General features: G+C 40.8%; 1 protein-coding gene across 5 annotated transcripts in view; it reads left to right on the plus strand.

Moving 5' to 3' along the window:
• The window catches only part of KLHL29 (kelch like family member 29), a 389,364-nt gene that overhangs the window by 290,100 nt on the left and 71,588 nt on the right, over positions 1–27,676 (plus strand). The gene's annotated exons all lie outside the window — the stretch shown is intronic.

The raw sequence follows: 27,676 nt of genomic DNA on the forward strand, positions 1-27,676 counted from the left end.
AATAATGAAGCACTACATTAGTGTGCATGTGTCCAGAGTTGGTAATGGATCACACACACACACACAGAATCACACAGAATGACCTGGGTTGGAAGGGACCTCAAGGATCATGAAGCTCCAACCCCCCTGCCTGGCAGGGCCACCAGACTTCCACGTCTACTAGATCAGGTTGCCCAGGGCCCCGTCCAACCTGGCCTTGAACACCTCCAGTGACAGGGCATCCACAACCTGTTCCAGGACCTCACCACTCTCCTAGTAAAGAACTTCCCCCTGACATCCAACCTAAATCTTCCCTCTTTCAACTTAAAACTATTTCCCCTTGTCCTGCTATTATCAGCCCTTTCCAAGAGTTTACTCCTCTCCTGATTATAGGTACCCTTCAGGTATTGAAAGGCTGCAATGAGGTCACCCCACAGCCTTCTTTTCTCCAGGCTGAACAAGCCCAACTCCCTCAGCCTGTCTTCACAGAGGAGGTGCTCCAGCCCCCTGATCATTTCAACACTGCACTCAAATGTTGAGTATAAGTTACATTTCTCTTTAGTACGCACCAGAAGAAACTGCAATTCAGCCATACTATGATATAAACACGCACTACTGTGCTGCAATCTGTATTTTCAAAGTGGGTATTTCATCTTGCAAGTATTTGTGCATTTAAAATTATGCATTACCTCTTACAGGTAAGGCCTATAAAATTATAAAGTACTGTAGTTTGATTGGATTATAGGATTTTGAGATCATTTTGAAAGTGTAAATGATTTTCTAAACTAACCTGGGTGCCAAATTTTATAGATAATAGCAACCTTGCTTAATTTTTGTGTTGAGGTATTGGGAGAAGACAGGGAGAAGGAACTGCTCCTATAGAATCCTGTAAAGACATTTTAAGGGAGGAATTTCAAATCATATAGAAAGCTCATAATTTCCTGTGAAGTCTTACGGAACTTAGCACATAGTGCTGATGACTTATTTTCATGTAAATTCTTCATCTTGATGTAATTCATATGGCATCAGCACTGATAAGTAATCAGACCTTTGTGATAAAATCTGAAGAACAGAAGAATAAATGAGTGCCATGCCATTAACTCTTTACTGTAAAGCCATAATGCAGCATTAGTTTTAACTATGTAATCCATAAAGTATGCAAAAAAGACACATAAACCAGATGGACTGCAGCAAATGTAAACATGTCTGTAGCTCCTGCACAACACAGCAGTGTGCATTCTACCGTGGGACCCAACCCTCTGCAGCCATCCAATGTTGACTGTTAAGATTGCTAAGCTTCAGCACGTTGTGCAGACCCTGCTCATAGCGCAGCCAGGTATCCCAGTGTCTAATTAAAGCTGTGCATAGGAATAAGCTTATGGACGTGGTCCTTACTTGCTCAGAGTCGAGGATTCTTTGTTCAGGTCCCAGATGAATTTTGTTTGTGTGTGTATCAGTATTTTCTGCTAGACAGGGACAAAGACATATTAATACTTATTCAGTCTTTTGTAATATCCTTTGCAATCTTCAAATTAAGGTGCCGTGTAAGTATATTGTAGTGTTGTCAGTTGCTCTTGTTATTAATCCTGAAATAATAAAATGTGTATTAGATAGAATCAGGGCAGCTCAATGGTATATTGCAGGCTATAAGCTTTCATTAACAGCTGCAAGGCATTTTTTGTTAACTCTGTGTGTAGAGACAGGGAGGGAGAGGAGCTGGAGGGAGTGTGATTTGGGCTTGATAAAGAGAGGATAAAAGAGAAGCAGGGTTTTCATTCTAGGCAGTTCTGGCTGTTCTTCAGCTTTGTCCATCAGTTGTCTTCTGGCAACACGTCGTGCTAGATGCTCAAACACAATAGCAGTCCTTTACAATGGTCTCTTAAATGTGTTTTGTGGGCCAGCTAGGTTAATGTGCAGGAGCCTTTTATTTTTACAATTTTTTTGCATTGCTCTCAGCAAATAGGTGAATGCCGAGTGCTGTGGGATGCAGCAGCTTTGGTGTTTTTTTCACTATGATCAAGGGACAGTTCATCTCTAACCAGAGCAGATCTCAGTCACCAGGAGACTGCAGTGACAAAAAGGGTGCTTTGTCATCCGTCTAGGGTGGGAGCAGAAAAGAAAGCATATTTTTATTGCAGCAGTCTGAGGAGAAGCAGCCAGAAGCGAACACCAGCTCCTACTTCTGTCCATCGGCTCCATCCTTCCTCTGGTTTTCCAGTATAAATTTTGCTGTTTCGCTTTAATTACGGCAAGGAGAGTCACTTGACTGCAGCTCTTTGTTCTGGCAGGAATTGGGGTGGGTCCTGGGATGCTGGTGCCAAAGGACCATTACAAGGGTGAGGTGGCAATCCCAGGAGGCCCTGTCCCCTCACCTGTGTGAAGGACAGGCCTGGTGTTTTGCCACCCGCTTGCTGCCAGAGTGGGATTTACAAACCCCTTTCACATGTTGGTTTGCAGTGTGTGGCGCTTTCACATTCCTCAAAGGCACCTGATGATGCCGAAGCATCACAACTCTTCTGTTGTTGGGATCAGAAGGTTCAGCCTCTCCTGGGCCTGCTACATCTGCCAGTTTATTCAGCAAGAGGAGCTCTGATTCATAGCATCGCCTTCCACTTCCCAAGTTAAGCACAAGAATATATTAACTGTAGTTATGTGTTGTCATCTGTACACTCGGGAAACAATTAGGGAAAAGTTTCCTAATTTTCTGTGCAAGCTGAGCCTCAGGTGTTCAGTAATAAACTGACAAACTCTGACATGAGAGATGGGGTGTGTTTGGACTTTGGAAGGCTGCTGAGCTAAATGAAGAAATGCTTTTTCTCATTCCTAGATTCCGTTCTTAATGCTTTACTCTCACAGTTTTCTGAATTTCAGATTTCTGAAGTTTCCTGAAGTAGCATTGTTACATGGTTTTATAGAGTCTTTTGTGGGGGATTATATACATCCAAGAAAAGGAGCCAGCTGATTCTCATCCATGAATAGTGCCTCGTTTCTTTAGCACCTTTTCTCCTTGATCTTCACGTTTCATCATTTTTCTTACCAGATTACAAAGTGAAATAGAGTCTAAAGAGTCCTGACCAGTGCTACCCAAGGAAACAGCGTGCTGTTAGAGAAGGAAGGTGAAAGCACTGTGTCTTCTACCTCGGTCACCATCTTCTGCTCTGGCTGAGTGAGGGCTGTAGGGCTTTGCCAGCCCCCGAGCACAGAGCAGCACACAGTTGCCCCAAGCTCATGGTTCAGACAAGCTGAGCTCTGCCAGTTTGAGCAATCAATTAAACCAGGCTGCCTTCCTCATCAGTTAATGCAGTGAATGAGAATCATAATGTACCATGAAATGAGAAGCTTTTCTGGGGAGGTTTAGAAACAGAAATGTGACTGCTTAGATAAATGCTACACAATTGCTTTCAGTTCCCAGACATATGCTATCAGCTTTTATTAGGTTGAAAACCACCATAAGATTTGACTTTTACAGATGGACAGTGCCTTAAACTGGGCATCTGGTCATAGGTAAATTGTGTCTGACCACCAAAAGCATGTAGAAGAAAGGCAGGAGACTGTACCAAGACACGGCATTTAATGGCAACTCTCATAAAACTGCAGGGCCCCAGCATACCAGTAAATCAAGTTCTCTAACATATTTGAGGCATTAGAAATTTTACTGTCACTCAGCTGTAGTTAAAAGTCACGTTGAGAATGGTGATAGCATGTTGTAGGTTGGATGAAATGCCCCCTCTGTGGTGCTGATGGTTCTTTAGTGTTAATGACAATCTACTTTTGTCATTATTAATTGAAATAGACCTTCCAACAGATGCAGCGGCTTATCTAAGCCTATCATTACAATAGTCATATGCTTACTGGGAAAGTGCAGTATCTTATATCCCAGAATGTTAAAGAATTATTGATGGTTTAAGTGACAGCATGGTATGTGAGGAGATGCCGTAGTGAAAAAGTTATCTGATAGCTTAGATTTAATTTTTCCTGTTGAGTTTAAATTGTCAACACTCCTAATAATAATAAAACTCTTTACATGGAGAGGACTATAATTTAATTTACTACTGTGAATATTGATTCCTGGATAGTACACTCTTTATCCTGCAGATGACCTAGATCCTTAGTTCCCTAAGGGTTTTGAATAATAACAGCAGCAAAAGGGTCTGGATTACATAAGAGACTTGATGGAGATTAGTTACTTTCTCTGCTGACATTTTAATTTTATTCATTTAATTTATTCCTCATATTCCTTGTCTTGCTTTGTAAGCTGGAAACCACTGTCAGTTGGATTGGTGTTCATGAGCACTGAGTGTTTTAAACATTGCTCTTCCGATTGTTCGAAGCAAACATTTACCTCCAGAAAAGACCATGTTCACGTAGACAAGTGATTTCGTTTCTCCTGAGCTGAAGTAATCCTCAAAGAGGTAATTTAGTTCAAGTGTCTATATTAATTAAGAGGACAGTCACCGTGGGTTCCTGGCAGAATCTCCTTACTGAGGTCATCATGGAGTTGGGCTGAAGTTTCCACAGAACCAATGGGGAGTATTCCCACAGTTTAGAGCAGCCTGACAGAGTTGCCCCCAAAGAATCCACAAAATCTACTGCAGGTCATTGAAAGAATGAGCAAAACCTCCAGCAGGGATTTGAGATCCTTGAAGAAATATTAAAAGGCAAACCTGAGGAAAAGGTCAGTGGAGGGAGGGAGGGTGAGAGGAGAGAACAGTGTATCTACTGCTTTCCAAATCCCAGGTATTGGGATATTCAGGTTTTTGTATGCTCTGCAGCCTTACGAGGTATGAGGTATCGGAGCCCAAGAAGATTACCAGGTCTCACCAAACTCTCTCTCTCCCCACGGGAACGTGGCAGGATTGTACCTAGAAAACCCAGAACAGAAAATGACAGAATAGCCTAGTTTCAATATAAAACACAAAGGTTACTTGAGCAATTTTTTTTTTTTTCAGGCGCTTTTCCTTTGCCCAGTTATTTTGAGCCACTCTAAGGCGATTAGAGCGGCTCGTTACAGATGCTCAGGAGCTGAGAAGGCGAGTCGTGTTCCCTTTTGAGAAAACTGTCACTATCTCTGCGTGAGCTCAGATGGAATTGAATAAAAGTCTGTTTTGTGCTCAGAAGTACAGAGCGAGCCCTCTTTTTCCTCTCCCTGTCTGCGGGTTAATGCAGGCAGCTGTGGGATCTGAAGGCTCTTTCCTCTGTCTTGTAGCCATCCGCCGTGTGAGCTCACTTGCAACAGAAGATACTCTGCATGCACAGTAGAGACATTTTTTTCCCCATCACCTCAGTGTTTCTGTGCTGCCCACCAAAGAAAGCTTTACTTAATATAGTGACTGTTTTCTCTGTCAGATGCATTCTAGCTAAGGAGCTCAATAATGCTGTTAAGCTTTATGACAGTCGCTCACTATTGTTATTATAAAGAAGGAGGTAGGCACATCTCTTAGCACAGATAATTTCTGAAATACAAGGAATGCATAAAATCACATTCATTTTTAAAAAGAATTCTCAAAATATCACCAAGTCCCTGAAAGTTGTGTTTTAATTTTGTCTCAGATGGGACAACAAATCTGACAGTACAGCTCTTTATCTGTCATGGATATACAGGATGGAAATTACTCTATGTGGGAAGTGATAAACTCTCTAAACCCATTTCTGTCTGGCACCGGGACTGAAATATGAGAAAGAGATGCTTTGAATAATTGGAAGATATTCTGGCTGAAACTAAAAGTTTTGAAGTTTTAATAATAGACCTTGGTGTCAGAAGGTTATGTGGTTAGATTGCTTGTTTGTGTACCAGGAACACCAGTATACTTGACCACAGCTTCACTTTGCAAGAGAATAATGACTCCAAAAAGACTTAGAAACAGTGTAAGCATGTAAGAAATATTGTAATGAAATATGAAAAGGAAATTGGGATGGAGCAGCCTGCTTTTTAGTCATAACCTTAGCCATGTGGAGCAAATGCAGATTTTATTTCACTCAGCACAGTTGTTTCTGTTCCTTATGTGTCTGCAACACTTCATGCTGCATGGTATGTTCATGCTGCACAATCCACAGGCACAGAGAAAGAGAAGCCAACATTTCTTTTTTGCTGGGTGTGGTTTCTTATTCAGTTAAATATTGCATTCTGAATCATCGTGTATATTTGAATATCAACCTTGGCAGCATTTAATGTTAGTATGGGACTCAAAATCTAGGTCAACCTCTTAAGAAATTGGGTGATAAGGGGCATGTCAGCACTGGGCAAAAGCGTTATCTGTTCTGCATGTGAATATGCAAAGCTTCATATGAATTTTTATTGCATTAAAGAAAAGGGTTAAGGAAAAAGCCAGAAGGGATTGGAGGAAAAAAATTATATCGGCATTTATAAGTAACAGGATTTTGTAATTTAGCCCATATGTTAATGGCAAAATGAGCCCTTAAAAGTATTCTTTTCTACAATGCTTCATTAATGGCTACCAGTTAATAAGGCTACTCTGATTTCAATAGTTGCTTTAATTTAAAATGCTACCTTGATTTTCACAGGGATGGCTCTTATTCGATGAATAAATTATTACTTTGTCACTGTTTTTGTCAGCACTATTAACTATGGAATATATTCTAGCTGGTCATTTTAAGTGTCTTCCTTATCAGTATTGTGCCTGGCATTCATTATCCTCTTATCTCTCTGCCATTTCTCTCAGTGGAGAGGTAATGGATTGATTACTTTCACTGCTATATTGGTCAGGATGTACAACAAATTCTCTTCAGCTCTACAGCTCATTCATCATGGATATCCTTTAATCCCCGATCCCTGAGTTTAAACGTTTCATTCTCTTCATATATATTGGAAATTATTAGCAAAGACAAGAATCCAAGCAGTGCATCTTTTATCACTCATTTACTGTAAAACAGTGTTAGTGAAGATGTTGGGGGTTTTCTCTCTATTATGCTGCTCAGATGAATTTGAGTGTCACTATTTCAGTAGCTTTTGTGTTTAGAAGTGGGGAGAAAAAAATGTTCTTTGGATTATGGTGCTCCCCAGTTTGCCACATGGCATTGGCAGTTGCAGAATCTCTGTTGCAGGAGTGCACACATTGTCTCTAACTCATAGATGGCATTTAGAAATAAAGGCAGATTTCCACTTGGAAAAAAAAAAAAAATATTATATGGAATACTCTGTTGGAGCGAATTGGATGGAATGAGATTTGTCAGACCTCTATTGGGTAGTGGAGAGAATCGGTTGCACAAACAAGAAACTTGTTTGTGGCAAAACTCTCATTGCAGGAATCAGTATTTTGGCTTGATGGCATACGGAAAGAACAGAGAGTTCCGTGGTATATGAAGGACACACACAGGCTCTGCATAGCTAAAGAAATTCTCCTAAATATAGTACCGCAGAAGATGTAGCTCTGTTTCCCTAACTGCTCCTGCTCCAGAAGGTACATTTGCTTCCCTTGTCATTGACCCTGTTTCTGCTACTGATGCTTATCAGTCCAGTCTGTGCACAAATGCTGATGCGAGGTCTTTGCGGTTGCACCAGCATTTCTTGTGCACAAAGTGCATAACCTGGGTTTTTCCAAGGCATCAGCCACATCCTGAGGAGTGACAAACAGGGGAAACCTGACTCCAGAATAATGGGAAGAAAGAAGTGATTAGACATTAGACAAATATTGGTTGAATGTCCTTAAAATTGCCACTTAATACAAAGTATTTGAGGCGCAAAACCAGAAATCACTGGTAACCCAGTGGCTTAATCTCCGTCACGTTTCCTGGGTCTCGTGATGATGAGAGCTTCTTGCCATACAGCAAGTTCCATGACGGGTCTTTCCATTGCTTTTGGTTGGAGGGCTCCCAGGGCAGGACATGCATTTGGTTGTATATCAGTGACAGAACGGACTTCATGTATCTGAAGTTTATACTGTGTACTATTGACCCAATATGCAGAGATAGAAAGGAGTCTTTTTTATTTAAAATGCAAATAAAATGTACTGCACCTGCCCGCTGTAAACCACAGGATGGCTGCATGATTTCCCTCAAAAAAAAACATAGGCAGTTGTTGCTTCTGATGGCAAAACGTGTCCAAGCATGATTTTTTTGCAACAAAAATGTTTTACCTATCAAGACTCTGTTAGATTGCCTTGCCTTCTTGACTAAAAAATAAAATAAAATCACTTATCATTTTACCCGTGTTCAGTCTCCCTGGAGATGGTCCAGAAGGAAGACTGTATCCCTTCAGCCAGATAGGGACATCTCTGTAAGCAGCCCCTTACTTCTCTGACATCTTCCCTTAGATGTCTTGTCAGAGAGTCCCTGCCTCTGACATCTCTTTTAGACGTCTTTTGTAGTTGCTTTAAATGGAACATGGCCAAAAATTAAGTTCTCATCCTTCCCCTGTCCCTTTTATTGTTATCAACAGCACTATTATCATCCCTGTCTCTCGGCAGTTGGCATGTTCATACTTATACTTCTGAATGTTTCATTTGTCAGAATTTGTCTGATCAGATCAACAAGGTTTTTGTCACTGCTCTACCAGTAATTAGGAAGGACAGGTTTCTCTGCAAGAGAAAGGCAAGCAAGCAAATCTAGACCCCTGTTACAGTCCGTGGATGTTAACTGCTTAAACAGGGAACATTTTTAGGAAAGCAATAGAAATCAACATCAGGCAGAAAAAAGGAAAAATTCTCCCTGTGCTTTTTAAATTTATACTGGAACTATGAATACCCTTTCTCATTTCCTGTATTTTTTCCAGTGTGTTGTCCCTTTCTGCTTTTTCCACCAGAGTGAAATAAAGAGTTGTTTGTTGTCTTTGGATGTGTCATTTGCCCTGCATTGCAGTATTTGATTTCCTGGCACCTTTTGCTCAGCTCCGCAGTTCACAGTGTGGGTAATGTTGTGTCTCAGCAAGCCTATCATATTGTAGCGCAACGCTGAAATTCTTTCAGGTACACATGAGAGAGAGAACTGCTAAAAGAGTTCGCTGTTGCATTCTCCCACTGAAAGCACTCTGTATTTCAGCCAATCATTTATTTAACATTTGACAACCTCAAAGAGGAAGGGTCGGTTATCCATGTGCTTTAATGCATTCTGAAAGGGGACTGTATCATAGTCAGACAGTCTACCTATCCACTTTATTTGGTTTATTTTTGCTGGTACTTAAAGATATATGGATGTAAAAAAGTAAAAAATAAAACAACCTACAGAAGTCCAAGTTTCATGGAATCATAGAATCACAGAATAGCTCAGGTTAGAAGAAACCTTAAAGTTCATCTTGTTCCAACCCCTGTGCTGTGGGGTGGTTGCCAGCCACTAGACCAGGCTGCCCAGGGCCCTATCCCACCTGGCCTTGAATGCTTGCAACGATGGGGCACAGTTTCAGTCTGCCCTGATTCTGAAAGTATTACTCAGGTGCCATCATTCAGCCAGAAATCAGTTATCCGCCATCCTTAGAGAAGGTAACCATCCATGACGAGCTCCATTGGACCCAGGACAGAGTCTGATGTTTGCTGGGATCCTGAGGTCTGGATGGTTGGTGTCCAGTGAGCTGCAGCTTCAACAGGGAGGTGCCCAAGGTGTTCTGGAGGCAGTACTGATGCGTATGCTCTCTGGGTTGCCCTACAGCTTTCATCCACCTTAGTCCTCAGATAACTTCAATCTTGTCCTTGGTGACTGCCCCAATGCTTGTACATTTGGGCAGAACTCAGGTATCCTATTTCCACCAGGATCACTGACAGCTCTTCTCTCTCCGTCTGATTTCACATCTGTAGGAGCACCCATCAGAGTGCTATTTCCCGCTGACTGGTGATAAACACAGTTGTTTTCTGCTTTTTGAGAGTGGGGAGCTTCTAAATTGCCACCTCTTGTAAATTGTATGCATTACTTGAGTGACCTTACTTCATTCGCACAGATTTTTGTCAAAAACAGATTCAAATGCAAGTTCATCATCAGAAGCCCCTAATACTGTTCATAATAGTACTCTATGACATGAAGATAACAACTGGGAGGCTAAATATCAGCTTGCTGTCCTTTCCTTCCATGTAACTCCTGTGCACTGACTTGACAGCTTGGGTCATTTTACACGCTTTTGCTTTTGAGTAGCTTGTGGGTAATATAAGATTAAATATCTAAATCAAAAATGAATATAGCAAAATGTTAGATGCTCAATAGCTGAACAAACGTTAGCCAAATTCCGTTCAAGATGTGCTATTTTCAAGAAAATAGGTTCAAATATGAAGGATTTATCAGCGTTTATTTTAAAATACAGTACTTATTTCTGCTTATCTCGATTTCGATTAGAAATGCTAATTCAAAGAAATTCCAGCTGAGAAACCATTTTTGAAAGCTTGCAGTTGAGAAGAGATCTGCGGCCATCACTGAATCAAATCTGGGAGAATAGAATAAATGAGATCCTTCATAAAGCACACTGAAAATGAAAAGCTGAACGTAGTACTGCTAAGGATTAGAACTATTCCTTAAAAACACGCAATACAGTATTTATTAACTAAGTTTTGATCTAATGCTTTATAAGCGTGGTTGTTGGGGCTTTTTTTCCCCTGTTATTGCAGGGTCATTTTACTGTTAAGATTTATCTTACCTGGAAAAGATTCTCCTTTTTTCATCTTCATATCAGTCTGATGTTTCCCCCAACACTTTGCTGGGGCAACTGACTTCAGGATCTGGGGGCTTTGCCTCTTAGTAGCTATTGAGGATGCCACCCTTCCGGACAGCACAAGAACAAGTGTTGGAAGATGAAGTTTTAGAAGACTATCAAACCAGAGAAAAAAAAAAATCTGAACTTATGCTTCAAAATAAATGTTTAATACAATATCTGAAAGATGCAAAAGATCTGCCTGGAGAATGGCATTTCACCATTGTGCTCTTTTAAATTAAATGACAGCTCATGCAGGTATTCTAGGGCTAGGTGTAGAATCTTGTTATTTAAACATTGTCAAAGCTCCCATTTAATTAACTCTAATTCAGTTCAGTTTCGCCATTTTTGCACATTCTCTCTGTCTTCCTTTCATTCCCTCTCTGTCTTTTCTTTCTGCTGGCCTTGAAAGCCTTCGGAGCACCTGTCAGGGTTGTGGTGTGATTTTAGATGCCTTCCTGCCTGCTGCAGGGTGGAAGGAAAATGACGTCCTGGCAGAGCAGCACCAGAGCATCTCCTTGTCAGCAGAGAGAGGCAGGGCAGAGCTGGAATGCTAAGTCCTGGGCTGGCTGCAGCTCTTTGTGTTTAAAATGATATGTGCGTAGTTCCTATGGAAAGCGGAGCCGCATTGCTTGTTGATAAAATCCACAGAGAACATGGTTGGACTTCTAGTGCTGGAGTGAAGACGTAATTTGTCAGCGTTGTGAGTGTTGCCATCACATGAGGCTGCAGGGATCGCTCTGTGCCTGTCCTCACTGGCTGGGATCCAGTGGCCGCGAGTTGAGGATGGCAGGCTGACCACAGCACGGAGGGCATGCACCGCAGCTCCAAAGAGAAGGCCCTGGGGAGACCTCATTGCAGCCTCTCAGTACTTAAAGAGAGCTTATAAACAAGATGGAGAGTGACTTTTTTTACACGGTCTGATAGTGATAGGACAAGGGGGAATGGTTTTAAACTAAACAAGGAGAGATTTAGGTTAGATGTGAGGAAGAAACTGTTTACACAGAGGGTGGCGAGGCACTGGCTGCCCAGAGAGGTTATGGATGCTGGCGCTTGGGACTGGATGGGCTATAGAGTCCTTTTCAACCCAAATCATTCTGTGATTCTAAGGAGCCCAGCCAGCAGTGAATGGCAGGGCATGGTGAGTCCACCATTAGTGTGGTGGGACAGACATACAAACAGGTAAAGTCTTAAGTTCATTCAGCACTCATTCATACTTTTTTTTTTTTAATAAGGTAGTTTGGATTACAAGCAAGCTTTCGTGAATACTTGTAAATTACTTCCCGTGCATATCTAGCTCTGTTTCTCATCTCTTTAATATGCTACCGTGCTCCCTCAGTCTCTGTGGATATACAAACTATTCATTACTCTATTTCTTCGATGTGGCTTTGGATAGCAAATATTCCCAGGCTCTGAATGGTAATTCTGTGATGAAAGTTGCAGTGGGCTAGGCCAGCTGTTTATGGAGCTACTATTCAAAGGCAGTCATCCAGCTTGTGGGTTGTAAGTTTTCTATCTCAGTTATGCCCAGACCAACAGCCTGACTGTCAAAAGTAAACCCTAAACTTCCTTCTCTTTCTGTTTGAATTCCCCTTTTCCTCTTTACATTCAGATCACATGCTTTTCCTCATGGCTTGCAGAGATTTTACAGCTTCAGAAGCCTCTTCGTTCCTGCCAGTGACTTCCCAAGTAGGGAAAAATGTCACATGCTGCTTTTACCCAGACCGGGGGACCTCTTTTTGTCCTCATCAGCTGCCAGCATATGCACGGTGACCTTCACGCTGGTGCTCCCCATCCGCCAGGAGCAGAGCGGGCAGCCCGCAGCAATTCCCTCGCCTTGAAATGGGCGAGAAGCAACACAGCTGGATCAAAGGAGTCTAAAGCTGCAGACAGGCTAATCAAAGCTAATCAGTCAGCCTTCCTTTGTGCTTAATAGGGAGAGATGGACAATCCTAGGGGAAACCCAGCTGTGCTGAAACAGATGTCTAAGGAATGGAGAAGACTCCCTCTCTGGGGGTGCCCGTCTGACTGAGGATTGGAGGCTGGATAGCTAAGTCAAGGCAAAATGCCTTTTATGCAGATGAATGTAGATTTGATTAATTCCAGCCAAAAATATGTATAATTTTATTAATTCCAGACAAAAATGTATAAAATTATGCAAGCGTGTTTATCGCAATTTAATTTTAATAAGAGATATTTTGGGGAGTGCTGTCCTGTCTTGTACCAGAGGGACTGCTGAGAAGATAAACAATCTCAACCTCAACCGTCTGCTCCAGTGCCGGAGGTGGACAGAAACAACTGTCAGAGCTGACACATCAAAGATATTCCTAGCACTTCCCAGCCTTGAAGAAAAGCACCTGGCTCAGATATTTTCCTTAAATGTTTTGTAGATTTTCCAAGGATGCCCTACTTCTCCTATAAATAATAATAATAAAGATTTTAATAAAGATAGCTCCGTTATGTTTCAGTCATCCAAAAACATCTGTGATTCTTCCTATTGAAAACATAGATCCAAATGTGATACCATTAATACAGGGAAATAAGACCTGGTTAACAATATAAATTGCCACTGCATGTGTTTCTTATTTGTGAAGTTATAAACCTGAAAATAGGTATGCAAAATGAATGCTTCAACTTGAAAGGGATAAAGAAGACAAGAGTTATGTTACTTTCCAGTCTAGTAGAAATGAATAGGCATGTACAGTACATTGTTCTCCCTTGCTGTTTTTTAAGGCATGAAAAGCAATTTGAAGTGTATTCTTGCTTTAATGCCATTTAGATTCCTCCCACAGTAATGTCATTGCCTGTTCATATGTGTGTCTGCATAACAGCGTGTCACTAAAAAAGAAACTTACTTCATTCCTGGTTTTAATAAAGTTTTGTTGTGTTACCACTATTCATTCAAACAGAATTTTCTATACCTTTGTGGGGAAAAAAAAAAAAAGTGTTAAAAATACATTGCTGTATTTTCCTCCAACTCATCTTGGCCAATGGCTTAGGGAGTTCTTTGCTTTGAATGCCAGAAATACGATTTAGAGTAGCTTGAATTAAAGGAGGCTTAAGCTGATGGTACCATGCTGTACCGTGTCAGGTACATCTTTGTCTCATGTCCAAGTGCAGGCTGGTTACAGGAATGGGCAGCTGGGACAACTGGAAAGGACAATTTCCAGCTTAAACAGAAGGTTAAGGGAGTGCTTTTGTGCCCTGAATCCTTTCAAAGCCCTTAGTACATACTTTCGAAGCCCAGCACTCTGCACTCCCCTTTATGGTGGGGAAATACGAGAGCAGGGTGTGCAGTGATGAGCTCTGGGGTTGAGTACTTCAGGAGCTTCAATCACATCATTCAGAATAGGAACCACATCCATCTTTGAGGAGGTGAGGGGACAGTTTGCTTTGTGAACTCCATGCTTTGATTAATCTATTCAAATATTAACAATGCCTGGTGAGGTAGACCAAAATATCCTCTGGATATATAAATATTCATATACTAACATCTGCCACAGCTGCATAGTTATAATTCTCTTTTCATGGGAGGAAAAAGACTCTTTGAGGAAGGTCCAATGTACCAGAGGGTTTCTCTCATCATACCTGTCACTTTGGAAGTTGTGTAACTTTTTTTACTTCTTTATGATTCCATTATTTTCAAGTTAGTTAGACTCAAAATCTGAGGATTTAACTACAACATAGCAGCTATTAACGTTCCTGGGTCACTTTTAGTTAGTGTGTGTGAGGTACTATGTGATTCCATACTATTAAACAACTTCTTTGAGCGTTTGCAGGCAGATTTCTGCCTCTAGTCCAGCCCTGAAACAACCCTGCTTTACCCAGTTAATGTTGCAAGATTTTTTGTATGCTCCTGACCCCCATTTTTGACCCTTAAGGACATGCCTTCCATTTTATATTGCTTGGTACATCCCATTGGAAGGCCAGCATTGTTCCCCAGTGGATTTTATACAGATTTACTCCAGTTTGGTTATCACAAATTAAAAAATGTATCTTTTTCTAGTATTCAAAATTATGGTTGGTAGTTGTTACTTTCCGTCTTATGGCATAGGGAAGACATTGTGCTGGTGTACCACCGTTGTCTGAGCATGCATCGGCCTTATTCTCTGCTTACTTCGTAAAGAACATGAAAATGATTGTACATAGAATAGAAACACAGAATGATTTGGGTTGGAAAGGACCTTTAATATCATGTAGTTCCAATCCCCAGCAATAGGAAGGGACATGTCCCTCTAGATCAGGTTGCACAAAGTCCCATCCAGCCCAGCTTTGAATGTTTCCAAATGGAGTCACTTCTTGAATATATTTCCTTTCTGGAAACTCTATTCAACACTCCGCAGCTGTGGTTTTTTCCTCATTTATAGATTGAATAAGTAAGTATAAAAGAACTGGTTTTGGTTACTTCTGGGTACGTGAGCTCCAGAGGAAAAAACATAGAAATAGTTAGATGTCCCAGTTCCAGTTCTGAACTCTGACTCTCTTTGCAGTTAAACCAGTACTGAAGACTGGTGTTAAAAGGATGTACAATTTGTGTGATTAAGACCATCTCGTACAGAAAGAGATGTTGTATTTTTATATGGAGTTGTCGTTCCCCACAGAACGAGAGATTTACAGCTCCAATCAGGTGCTGAACGGCCGTTTTACAGAATGGGTACTTGCCTTCCAGCTTTATCTTTTTAACCTTTGACATTACTTAGATCAGACAAATGCGAGTTGACCCTATTATTTCAGGAGAAATCATTGTTTTGCACTGTGACAAATTATAGGCAGGCTAAATTATCAAGAGCTCTTCAGTCCCAGTCTCAAAAGTTACTCTGACATTTTACAAAATTTCATCTAAATCTTGTTTTTTTCATTTGTTAGAATTCTTGCTAGATAAAGATTCCAGAGCTGCTGCTTCATCTTCAGTTTTATTTTGCACTTAGAACATTATGGGCTTGGGTTTTTTTTTGTTAAAGTTGCAGCCTACCCAAATTACACTTTAGTCTAGCAATTTAATGTCCTTAGGAATGCACCAAATTATCTTAATCACATTCCACTGTGATATATTACTACTTTTAAAAAATACTGCTGGGAGAAAATCACAAGAGTACAAGAGGGAGTTGAAGGATAAAGATGTAACACTTAAGGGGGAAAAAAGGAAAACTAAACAAAACCCAAGACGTACGTTAAGCTGACTAGAAAATTAACATTAAAAAGTGTAAGAAAATCAAGAAACAATGCTGCTTTTGTAGTATTGGGAGCATATATCTATAGAACAGTATTTATTTTAAAGTACAGCAGTGGAATACTGTAAAATATACCAAAATAATTTCTCTGTTGAACTGGTGTGTTGGTTAGAGCTGGTAAATGCTGTCACCCACAAGGGCTTTGCATCAGTTTAACTGCACAGACATAATGCAGTTAAAGCAGCCTCTGCTTATTGATAAATAGCGGCTGCTTGATATAGCACCGATGGCGTCTTCATGGGCATAAATAGTCATTGAAAGTATTTTTGGATGTAAGACCCCATTATTTTTTCCAAATAATTCTAATTCCAAAAGCTACTTAATTAACAAGCACCTTACTTCAGAACTCATTAGGAACAATGTTATTTTTTTTCTCAAAACATATTCTGTATTTGTCATCCAGTTTAATACAGTTCTAGTGGCAAGTAGATATGATAGTACACTACAATGTAAAATGGGCAAACACTCTATTTTCATTTTAGAATACCAGGTTTTAATTACATTGATCATATTTAATAACAGGGCAACATCTTATTTTCTAGGTCAGTGTTTTGTATTTGTGTTAGGATTAAAACACTTCAACATTCAGGATGCCAATAAACAAACTCATTGTGTCAATTAAAAATAACGACCTAGAAAAATGCTCACAATCTAACATAAAGTTGTCAGGTGTGCCAATTGCGCCTTAATGTCCCTATCAGTGACATACCATTAAGTCACAGACAAATGTATACATCAACAACAACAAAAAGAATAAGAATAAAAGAAAAATAAAGTGCAACGTGAAATACTGACTCCGTGGAAGGGTTCACACAGACCACAGGAAGAGAAACCCAGTTGTTGAAATACTGGCATTTCCTTTAGAAAAGTAGAGGGCAGCTTTCGCATGGGTAGGAACTTTTTCTTCTATATGTTTGCCTTCTGCTGGCCAGGCAGGAAGAGGGGAAGTACATGAGAGGTGAAATCCTGAAGCCTTTGAAGCTGAGCGTTAGATTTTTAATGAGTTTGTTCCCGGGGTTGTTCATTTGTACATACAAACTGTTAATACCGTATAGTTAATTAAAAGTACGGTAATTTTCATAAATATGTATATGATACATGAAAATTAATGGTCTAGAGAAATGGGAAATAATAAACTAAATTACAATAATTATCTCTCCTGAAGCCAGTTCAGACGTGCTGCTCACGCTAGTCAGAGGCACCAGGTTCTGCTCTGTGTCACAGGGCAAAACATCACTGAAGACAAGGTAAACAGTCCCCAACTTTGTTCCTAAAGAATGCAAAATAAAAATCAGAAAAACCACAGACCATAAATAGCACTGATTTTTATTTTTTTTTTTCCAGTTCTGTATTTTTCTTTTAGAGGTCTCATCCCATGAGTTTGGGTTGCAGTAAAGGATCCACCCTTCAGTAGAATCTCAGAAGCAGCTCTGTCCTCTGGGTTAGTAAGCTCCATTTCAGTATGTCACGGTGAAACAGCTTGTAGACAAACATCAATTTCCATTTGAATGTTGGTAACCAAGATTAGATCCGCATTTCAACCAAATGAACCACTAGGAATGCTGCTGTGACTTTCACTAAGTGGACTTAGCGGACTAAGTGGACTCCTGGTTGAGTGCACCAAAACAATGCTTTTTGCCCCCTGTATAGGTGTGTTTGTAATTTCCGTGGTAAGACAGACAGATCATTTCCATTAAGAACCTTCCATCTCAATAAAATCCCATTAGTTTCAGTTTACATAAAGCTGCAAGCGCATTTCCTCTTCTAATCAATGTAGTTTCAGCTCTCCTTGTCAGCCCTCAGCATTTCTTAACATTTCACATAGTCTTTAACACTCAGAGCTGGAAATAGTTAATGTTTGACTTTATATATTTTATCCTTTTTATATGCACGTGTCTATGGACCCCCGTCATCTGCACTCTCTCACCAGGGAGCCGCGGCTCTACGTATTTCTGTCATTAGCGACAAGAAGCCGCTAGTATCTGAAATTAAAGCAGATCTTTGATTTCCCATGAAGACCTCTAGAAGAGAAATTCACTTCAATTCTTCCGTAAAACTTTACAACTTTGTCTTCGCAGCACAAGCGGGAGCCCTGGTGAGGCTGTCATTTGAAGTGAAGCTGCTTCACAGCCCCTTTTGTTCCCTCCCCGCTGGCTGCAGGGAGCGGGATGGCTTGTGGTGACAGCTGTACAGTTACGGATGGGAGCAGGGAGGAAAAAAGCCCTTGTTCAGTTAGGAGGGGTTTTACATCTCTCTGTTTCCATAACTACCCAGAAGGAGAAAAACATGCTTCTTTCATGCTTGTCTAGATTCAAAATTGCCTGTTGTCATCCTTTCACGGGTTCAGTGCCTTTGCGGGTTGGTCCTAGTGATATTTTTGGATGATGAAATTATTGTGAAATTTGTATATTGTCTTCACTGTTGAAATTTTGACTCTGGCTTATTGGCTGTGTTTGCTGAGGTGTCCTTTTATTTTCGTTTGTATCTGAAATGTTTTAGCCAAGTCTTATCAACCGTCTTCATCAGGTGACAGTCGTTCAGCTTACAGAGTCATGTCTAGGAGCATGTTTAATTCTCGGAGAGCCCTAACATTTCAGTGCTCATTAAATATATCTTTGTCCTTTAATCTCAAGTAGACTTTATAAAAGTGGCATTTTTTGTCATTTTTGTTTTGGTTTTTTTCCTCAATTCTAGCTTTGGTGAGGCAGCTACATCAGTGCCTCCTGATAACTCGTTCCTCTCCGAATATAAACAACATTTGCAGTTCAATGGCTTCTAACACGACCAAGCACTCACAACTCGTATTGTCATACCGTGCTGTACCAACTCACTGTCCACAAAGATACCCAAAATGAGACTTTGCTAGCATTTATGTAAAAATATTTAATGTTAGAAGCAATACTTTCAAAAGGCTGGATGTGGCTCTGGGCAGTCTGGTCTGGTGGTTGTTGACCCTGCCTGTGGAAGCAGGACTGAAACTAAATGATCTTTGAGGTCCTTTTCAACCCAGGCCATTCCATGACTCTATGATTCTGTGAAATGTTTAAAAACTCAGGCTTAACTTGCTATGGATAAGCAGGAGCTGGGCAGGAGCAAGGGGGGCATTTTACAAAACATTTCATAAAGAGATATAGCGCTGTTAAGTGCTGTAAAAACAGTGCTTTGAAAAGTTATAAATAAATAAATAAATAATCAATTTTAAACTCTTCCACATCTTTAGGACAGGTATAATCTAGAGATTTGGAAAGGTGACCTAAGGAGGGAGATGTCTGAAGAGAATCTGACAAATAGGAGGTTTTTACCATGTTGTACCACATTCCTAAAGCCAACAACACAGAAACGTCAGAGTTCTGTTTCTGTGAGCTGCTCATTTCTGCACTTCCCTTTGCCTCCACTTCCAACGTATTGTACCTTCAGACCTCTGCAATCCTGCCCCGGCTCCTGGGGCACAAAAAGGTCATTCGTATGTCGCTGCCTCCAAACCTGTTGCCATTTCTATTAATGAGGTAAGTGAGCAGCCCTGTATTTAACCATCATTATCATGACTTCGGTGACCATGAGTGCAGCACTGCCTCAATCTGAAGTTGTAGAGCATAGAACCAGTTGGTGGAGCAGAGTTGTTCCATACCAGAGTACCTGAGGGAGGGCCTGGCAGCGTTTTCATTTTTTTTTATTTAGCATCATTTGATTACAGCTGTCTATCCTGATAGTGTAATGAATCACCAGGAGTCACTATGCAGGCACAGCTTGTATAAAAGAGCACTTCTGTATGTATGAGATGCCCACTAGACCAAGAGATGCTGTCACTTTAATTTAACCCAGTGCATAACATACGCCCAATACTAAGCCATCCACTGAGTGGATGCTTAGATTTACTACTTTATTATCTTTAGATGATGTATAATATCTCTTCAGAGGGTGGGATCCCTGTACCAAAGATTTGTGCTGCCTTTATTTGCTTTCATTGGGTATCTTTATACTGCAATAGTGTGAAATAGTGAAGTAGTGTGTAGCCACTGATCAGGAAAGATGGGCATACTTCAAAGAATTCTGTTAATTATAAATATATAAGAAAAAATAAGCCCTACTCAGTTGAAATAGGCAGCACTGCCTTTGCAATGTGCAGAGGTCACACATACGATTTAATTAACGTATGTTAAGAGCTTTGAAGTCCTTGATTGTCAGGTGCTGTGCCTTACCGTTGTGTTTATTGTCTTACTCCTCACTAATGTCTGCAATTTGTGTTGCGTGCATCACTGATGTATTTTAAGAAAGCCTTCTTCTTTTCTCATGTGGGGAAAGGAGCATTGTGTTTGCCTGCTGTACATACACCCCTGATTGCTGGTAGCACACAACGCACAGCTTTTGTGCTTCCACCACCAGCGCTGGTCAGCCCCTGACTGCTGCTGACATGTCGGCTGCGTTGATTACGCTGTTGGTTTCACAGATGGGTGCTTCTTGTTCAAAGCCTTCAAAATGAGGAAACATTTAGCTAATGCCTTGCAGTACATAAAGAGATCAAAAAGGTCTAAAAGCTATCTGCTAGTCTTCTGCTACAAGCAATTAGGGTAATACTGAATCCAGCCCAAATCACATAGTAATAAATATTTTAGCCATCCTTTAAGCATGTATTGATATTCAGGGCTGTCTGCTGGTAAATAAAACAATCAGAACTAAATTTCTCTTTGAATCTGGGCTATTCTGTGTTTCCAGCACTCACAGGGTTTTGTTTTTTTCATTCTCTTTCTGTCTGTCTCTCTCCCTCTTATTTTGTCTCCAGAGAAAATTATTGTCTGCCTGGAAATCAAGTTACAGCACTAACTGAAATAGTGGCATGTTATATACGGAACAGGGGGTCAGACTGGCAATTTGCTGGGAGCCTCTGGGGTTTGTTGCCTTGGCCAATATAGAACAGGCCAATATAGAACAGGCTGCAGCCAACTTTATATTTGATCAGAGGTGAATCCTGAAAAAAAAAGAAAAAAACAGCAGATCCTGTTACAGGAAGCTCCATCTTCATCTCAGCATGTCAGTGGGTGCTTTTGTGCTGGATCATTTGGTCTTGCTGCTTCTGCTTGCATGGATCACAGTCTGTGTTGGGAAACAAATCTGATTGTCTCCATATTTTTTTCTCATTCTTCCTGTGCATCCAGATATGTAGTGTAAATGCAGTTCATTTTCAGATCCAGTCACACATGCTCAGTGTTGCATTTATAACCCTGTATGATTATAAATTAGTGGGCATGGGTACCGTAGAAGTGCTCACCTTATAAATCAGAGTGCCAAGAGCATTCTAGATCCCAAACTTATTCTTTTTGGTCATTTTTATGTGCAAGCTCTAGTGTCAGAATCTCTCCAGTGTTGCATTTAAAGTAGATCTTCAAGAAATTAGGGGTGTCATCCAACTCAATATAAACCGAAAATGTGTTGAAATAGTTCTGTGGTCTAACATTGGAAATATCAACTCTATAATGTGTGAATACATCCTTGAGGCACCTCCTAATGTCAGTTCTAGTGATGATAATAGCCTGAAAATTGTTTTCAAAACATGATGCTGTGACTTCCCTAAGTTTGTAGTACATTTACAGGGGCTCCATTTACACTTAGAGTTGTAGTTGTCTTCCTCAAGTGAGTAAACACTGCAGCTGACTTTGATGACCCTTTCTCACTGCAGTAAGGTGTGAAAAGTTTGTCAACGTGAACAATAAAAAATTACTTAGCCCTGCAGGGCACCCCACTGCCAACAATCCTTTGAGCAGAATTATCATATGCAGCCTCGTATGTGTCGTTCAGTATGGAATTTAAAATATTTGCCTAATATCCAGCATCTGTTACTGTTTTATTTTGTAGCACAGGTGTACGATAGTGTCGGTAATGCTAAAATCCAGACAGGTTGGTCTTTGCTATGAAGTCCTGCTGCCATAGCGGTTTCTGGAGTAGAAAAAAGTCATGCCTTGCATTTCACATTTCTGTGCCAACAAATGCAACCAAAGACGATTCTTGTAGGCTTATTTCAGGGCTGGTGAAGCTGTACCAGCAATGATACCTCTTTATCAGCCTATGTCCTGTCTTCAAAGGGAGTGCAGTTGGGATGCAGAGACTACAGGGCACAGCCTTGCTGAGGCTTTGCTCGGGGGTGTAGTGCTCCTTTTGTCCATGTTAAGAACTTACCAGTTCATTATTTCATCTGTCTTAAGGGCTCCCGAACACATCATGTTCAGGAGACAGCCACAAGCAGTCAATTGCTTTTGGGTGCCTTTGGAGGAGGCTGGCAGTCTGAGAAAACCCCATAATAAGTAGACTGGGAGAGGAGGACTGAGCCAAGTCATTATCTGTCTTTGCTCTTCATCAAAATGCAGGATGAAAGAGCTCCCCCCGTGCATCAGCTCCCCCAACTCCCCTATGTAGGGGAGTCACAGCTTTGTTGTGCCGCCTTACCTTCTGCCCTTGACAGAGTTCAATTGCAATTGAGTTCAATTGGAAAAAAAAAGAGAAAGTATTTATCTGTAACAGGTTACTTCTCACCTTCTGTGAAAAAGTAAATGAGCAGTTCTTCTCAGGTTATCTAACCTCCCTTAGTAATTCCAGGAGAGAACACATACAATCTTTCGGGTTTAGGAAGGAAACACAAGGTGGTGGGGTGGTATCTGAGACATCTTCACACCTTCATTTGATTCCCACCTGATGTCAGATGAGGTTCAGGTTGGATATTAAGATAAACTTCTTGAAAAGAGTGGTCAGACACTGGAACAGGCTGCCCACAGAGGTGGTTGAATCACTATCCGTGAAGGTGTTCAAGAAACAAGTAAGTGTGGTCCTAAGGACCATTGTTTAGTGGGCAACATTGGTGATAAGTAGTTGGTTGGACTAGATGATCTTGGAGGTATTTTCCAACCTTAATAATTCTATGATTCCCCTTTTTCTTTATTACTATTCCCTTTCAGATTAAAAATAATAATAGTAAAATAAGGGACCTACGTCTTGTTCTCAGTCCTGAGTTTAAAGCTCTTATCCAGAGATGTGTGCCTGTATTCACACTGTATGGAGGATAATTTAACCAGTAGGATATTTGTCAACCAGGAAACAATTTAGTCCGTGCCCAATAATCCCCGAGTCTCAAAATCTTGACCACTGGTGGCTGAGTTTGCAGTGTCAGGATGTCTCAGCAGAGAAGACAACAGCCTCAGCTGCTGCAAAGCCAAGTACAAATGTGTAACCCTATCAGACTGGCCTGACAATGCAACGAGGCATTTGGTTACTGCCTCTCTGCAGCTGCTTCAATCTACATAGCAAGGGTAAATGGAGCATCTAATTTTGGCATGCATTAGGATTTCAGTGTTGCAGTGAGGAAAAGGAGAAACTTTTGAAAATTACTAGAGAATCGTGAGTTCTTCTATTATTCAGTAAGGCAGGTTCACTATGGTGCACACTTTCCCATGACTCTTAACTCTCATTTGAAAGCTAGATATTTTGCTTCATAACTTAATTTCTTGTGGCTTTTAAAACACTCTACCACCACCTATCAAAATGTGCAAGTGTTTGCAGTGCTGGCACTGAATGGTTAAAATGCTTCTTTTTCATAACTAGGGCATAACCTTGGGAATTAATCTCCCTAGTTGTTAAGGCAAGAAAGTAATTGGATTTTCTTTTGGTAACTTTTCTTGCTCCCCCCTCCCCGGCTTCCCCTTCACATGCACATTTTCTGTACCAATCATGAAAGCCTGGGTAAGCGCTGGTCACTTGCATGTTCTCAGGAATAATTAGTGGTGTTTCACCAATTACCCTTTGCATTTTTATAATAGGTTTGTTTTTTTTTCCCAAAACTTTTTATAAACACTACTTGTAAGAAGTGTTCTTCCATATTTCAAAGTTCTTTATATTTTAGCTCTTCCTTGCTATCCCCCCTTTAAACCTCCTCTGTCCAAATTTAAGCTGAAGTGAAAAGTTTTCCATTAAAAGTGGAAAGAAACTTGAGAGCTTCGACTGTGCCACAGCAATGTGCATTGGAGAGAATCTTTGACTGGGCATCCAGTCTCCAAAGTGCGTGAAATACAGAAGAATTAAACTCAGGGAATAAGTTCCTTTCTCATTTTTACATCCTAACATAAGTAATTAAAAAAAAAAAAATTACTATGTTTTATTTCTGTTCCCATTACTTGATCTATACAATTATGCAGTTGTGCTTGGTCCTACATATGATCCAAGGCTTATGGGCTCTTCAGTTGTAATTTGCCCATTAATTAAGAGGAAGAAAATGTAGTGCAGTGGGTGGAGCTGGGGACCAGAAATCAAAGCATCTGAGCTCTTCCTTCTCCGTTAGTGACCTGAGGAAAGTCACTTGTACCTCCTGACCCGTATTGTCTCTGGGACTCTCAATATAATTATGTTTAAGTGCCCCCAGGCAATGAAATGAAGGCTGAAATGGCAATATAGTGAGTTCTTCCTTTCTCAGGCTCCACAGAGATGTTCAGGTGCAGGTTTCAGGTCAAGTCCCTTTCAGGTTCATCAGCAATATGCCTATTATAATTGTGGAATAACATGCTGGTGCCTATTATGTACTTCTTTATGAGGAAAACATTCAGCTAGCCTTTGAGAATGACTTAGCATCAGCAGTGGTGGAGAAGATAAAAAGGACTGGCTTGGTTTCTGAGATCCCAAAGCGAGTATGAGAAGCAGGAAGGATTCTTTCCTATTCCTTCCCTACTATGGAACTGTGGGTATTTCCTGTGATGTTATGGGAAGAAAGAACATGAGTGCCCACTCTGCTTACACCCCTAACAGTCATTAAACTCCATTTTAATCTGTATCTGTTTAAAAAAAAAATCAAATGAGACAAAAAGCAGATGAACAGTAAAACCTTTGTACAAACAAATAGACCGGGGGATAAATAAACTATAGGAAATACCCAGCACATCCCTTTCTGAGTCTTTCAGGGAATCCCATGTGTTGGAGAAAAAGCTAGAAGTGAGAAGGAGCCCGGAAGAAAGACTAGCAGGAGATAGTTGGGATCGTTTTTCACTGCCAGAACTGCACTGTGTTGTTTCTCCTTTTACAACTCATCGGCAGGCATTATTACCTGGTGAAAAAATTTGTTTTGCAGCTCATCCTGAGCCCTCATAAATCATTAATGCCTGGCTAAGCACAGTGTGAGCATTACAAACACTCTGAGAATGAGGGCCCGTTCTGATATAACCTTGTGTCCAATACTAATGCCTGCTAGTTATTTAGCAATACAAAGGGGCCTCGGCTAGGAAGATCGATGAATCGATGCAGTCTCCTGACTTCCTTCTCCTCTCCACCTGCCTCTTCTGTTTATGGTTCAGAAACTGAGCTGCAAAAAACATGGGACTATGTGTAGTCAGCTCTGTCGAGGGCAGCATGACGAGTGTGGGGCAAAGGGAGAATTTAGATCTTCCAAATGTGAAAAGGGAGCTCCAGGTTCTGATTAGGGCTTGTTCTGATTTCTTTCTTATGAGCCAAATGGCACAGCTGTTCCAGACCTGTGTTTTGTGCTTTGCATCCTTTAATGAATGCATGTGGCGTAAAACACACTGGAGTGTGGAAAGTATGCAGATAGATAGAAACTGGGACCAGGAACTGCAGGACTGGATGTAATTAAAGGGTGCTCAGCAAAGTCCAAGTAATGAGTCTGTTACCTGGGGAGCTGTCTGAGGACTTAGATGTTCCAACCGGTTCACACAGTATAGCAGATAGCACAGAAAGCTTCCATCACTGTGAGACTGAACTTAGGTCTCATTATTCAGCCGTCTTGGCCACAGTCTTGATGTCAAGGATGGTCTGTACCACCTGCTCACCCTGAGTCCACCTCCAAAAAATCCCAGCCCATTCGGAATGAAGCTAAACCCTATTTCCTCTTCTCTCCCAGAGCACAAGATCCATTTGTGTGGTTGCTATACAGTTGTGTCTTCGAACTCTAAAAGTAATTGATCATCAGCTTTAAAAGGAGGAAATGGAATGAGGTGAGATGAAGGCTGACCTCTTGTGTAAGTGTAATCTTGAACTTGGGTGACTTAGTCTTGGTTTGAGCCTTTGTCTTGAAAGACATCTGCAGGGAAGATTGCAAAGGGCTGCCGCAGATACTAAAAAGAAGGAGCTTGAAGGAAAAATGCCATTGTCGTGGGTGGAGGACAGTAGGTGGGCAGATTTGAAAAGGGAGTGACAGAAAACAGAAGTGAAATTAAGTAGAGGATATGAGAGACTGTCAGAAAGTTCAGAGGGGAAAGTAACTGTCTTTAAGGAGTTTAACGGTAGCAAGTTGGCCCAGAGGAAAAGGTGGCTGTTCCAAGGGAAAGTGGGCCAAGGAAGAAAAAAAAGAGTCATTCCTACATGAAAAGGAACAGAAACATACTTCCTCCATGATCCTCTAAAAAATACGCAGCTGTCAGGGTTTAACCCGCCAGGTAGCACAGCAGCTAAAATGTCAATGTGTTATCAACATGGTTTTTCTCATAAAGCTAAAACATAGCATCGTATCAGACACTGAGAAGGTAGAATCAACTCTGTCCCGGCTGAAAGCGGGACAGCAACAAAGAAAACACGTAATGCCGTTTCTATGAAACCAGAAGTGTTAATCACTTGGGCCCTAAATCAGGCAAAACACCCAGAGTATCCGTGGTCCTTCACTGAGGCCTGCATCGTTGTGCTTCAGATTAGATAAATTCCTTAAAAATAGCCCCTGCTATAGCACCCACAGGACAGAGTGGTTTATTTTCCTCTATTATGGATCTGACACAACCTGCTGTTATCCCTCTGCCCTCTCTAATGATCTGCTTGCTCTCTGGAGAGCACTGACCCATTTCAGCTCAGAATAATTAGCCTTTCAGACACTACTGTGTTTCCATTAAATAGACATAAATGTGCAAGGTGACATTTATTTACTTAGGCCTGAAAAATGTGCACCACAGATGTTGGGGCTTGGGAGAGCTTCTATTTGTTTTAACACAACAGTTGTATATTTGTATGTTTTCATGTTGTTTAACTGATGGTGCTTCTCTTTTGTGGAGTTCCACTGGGGGACAGGAGAGCACAAAGATTATTTGGGTCCTTATTTTGTAAGGCCATTTGGCAATGCTTTGGCAGCACAGCGCCCAAGCCTGACATAGTGGCTTCAAACTTAATTCTAGTTACACACACCAGCTCCTTTTAACTTTGGTCTCCATGTAAAATAATGTTGATTTACAGATCTGTCTGAAGAAGGGTGTGCTTAGGGTGTTACAGTGAGAAAATGAGAACCTTGACCTATTGCAAACAAAATAAAACCAAAATCCTTTAGTTCTTAAAACCAACTCTTTTATCATCTTGATCACCAGCTTTTGAACAGCCAGACTATTACCTAAGTGAAAAGTATATTATTCATCTTGATAGCCACTTTGGCCCACAGAGTTGGAGGGAAGGCTTACCCTTAAAAGTCCAACTGGTTTATAAAACATGTAGGTTGCTCAGCAGTTCGCATCCAATTCTGTTAGTACCACTAGGCTTTATAAAAGGAGGCATCAAGCAAGGTAGGTGCTTTATTGCAGGATGGAAACACTTTCATAGGTTATTTTAATCATTACAATTCTTTCGTGATGTGTGAAAGTTGATTGTTGCTGTAAATGAAGCCATTGAAGTCTAAAAAAAGTGCTGCGATGGTAAAAATCCTCGGAGTGCAAAAAAGGGGGAATTACTATAAAAGACAGTAATTTATTCTCTGTGTGAGATTATTTTTTATCATAAGGATGCTTTTGAACTAATTCTGGTATATATATATTGTAATCTATAGAGCTGAGGTATATTCCAAGATGTATTGATAATTCATTTAATTTTGTGTGCACTTTAATCT

This window comes from Coturnix japonica, chromosome 3 (genome assembly GCF_001577835.2).
Source record: "Coturnix japonica isolate 7356 chromosome 3, Coturnix japonica 2.1, whole genome shotgun sequence".
Classification (NCBI taxonomy): domain Eukaryota; kingdom Metazoa; phylum Chordata; class Aves; order Galliformes; family Phasianidae; genus Coturnix; species Coturnix japonica.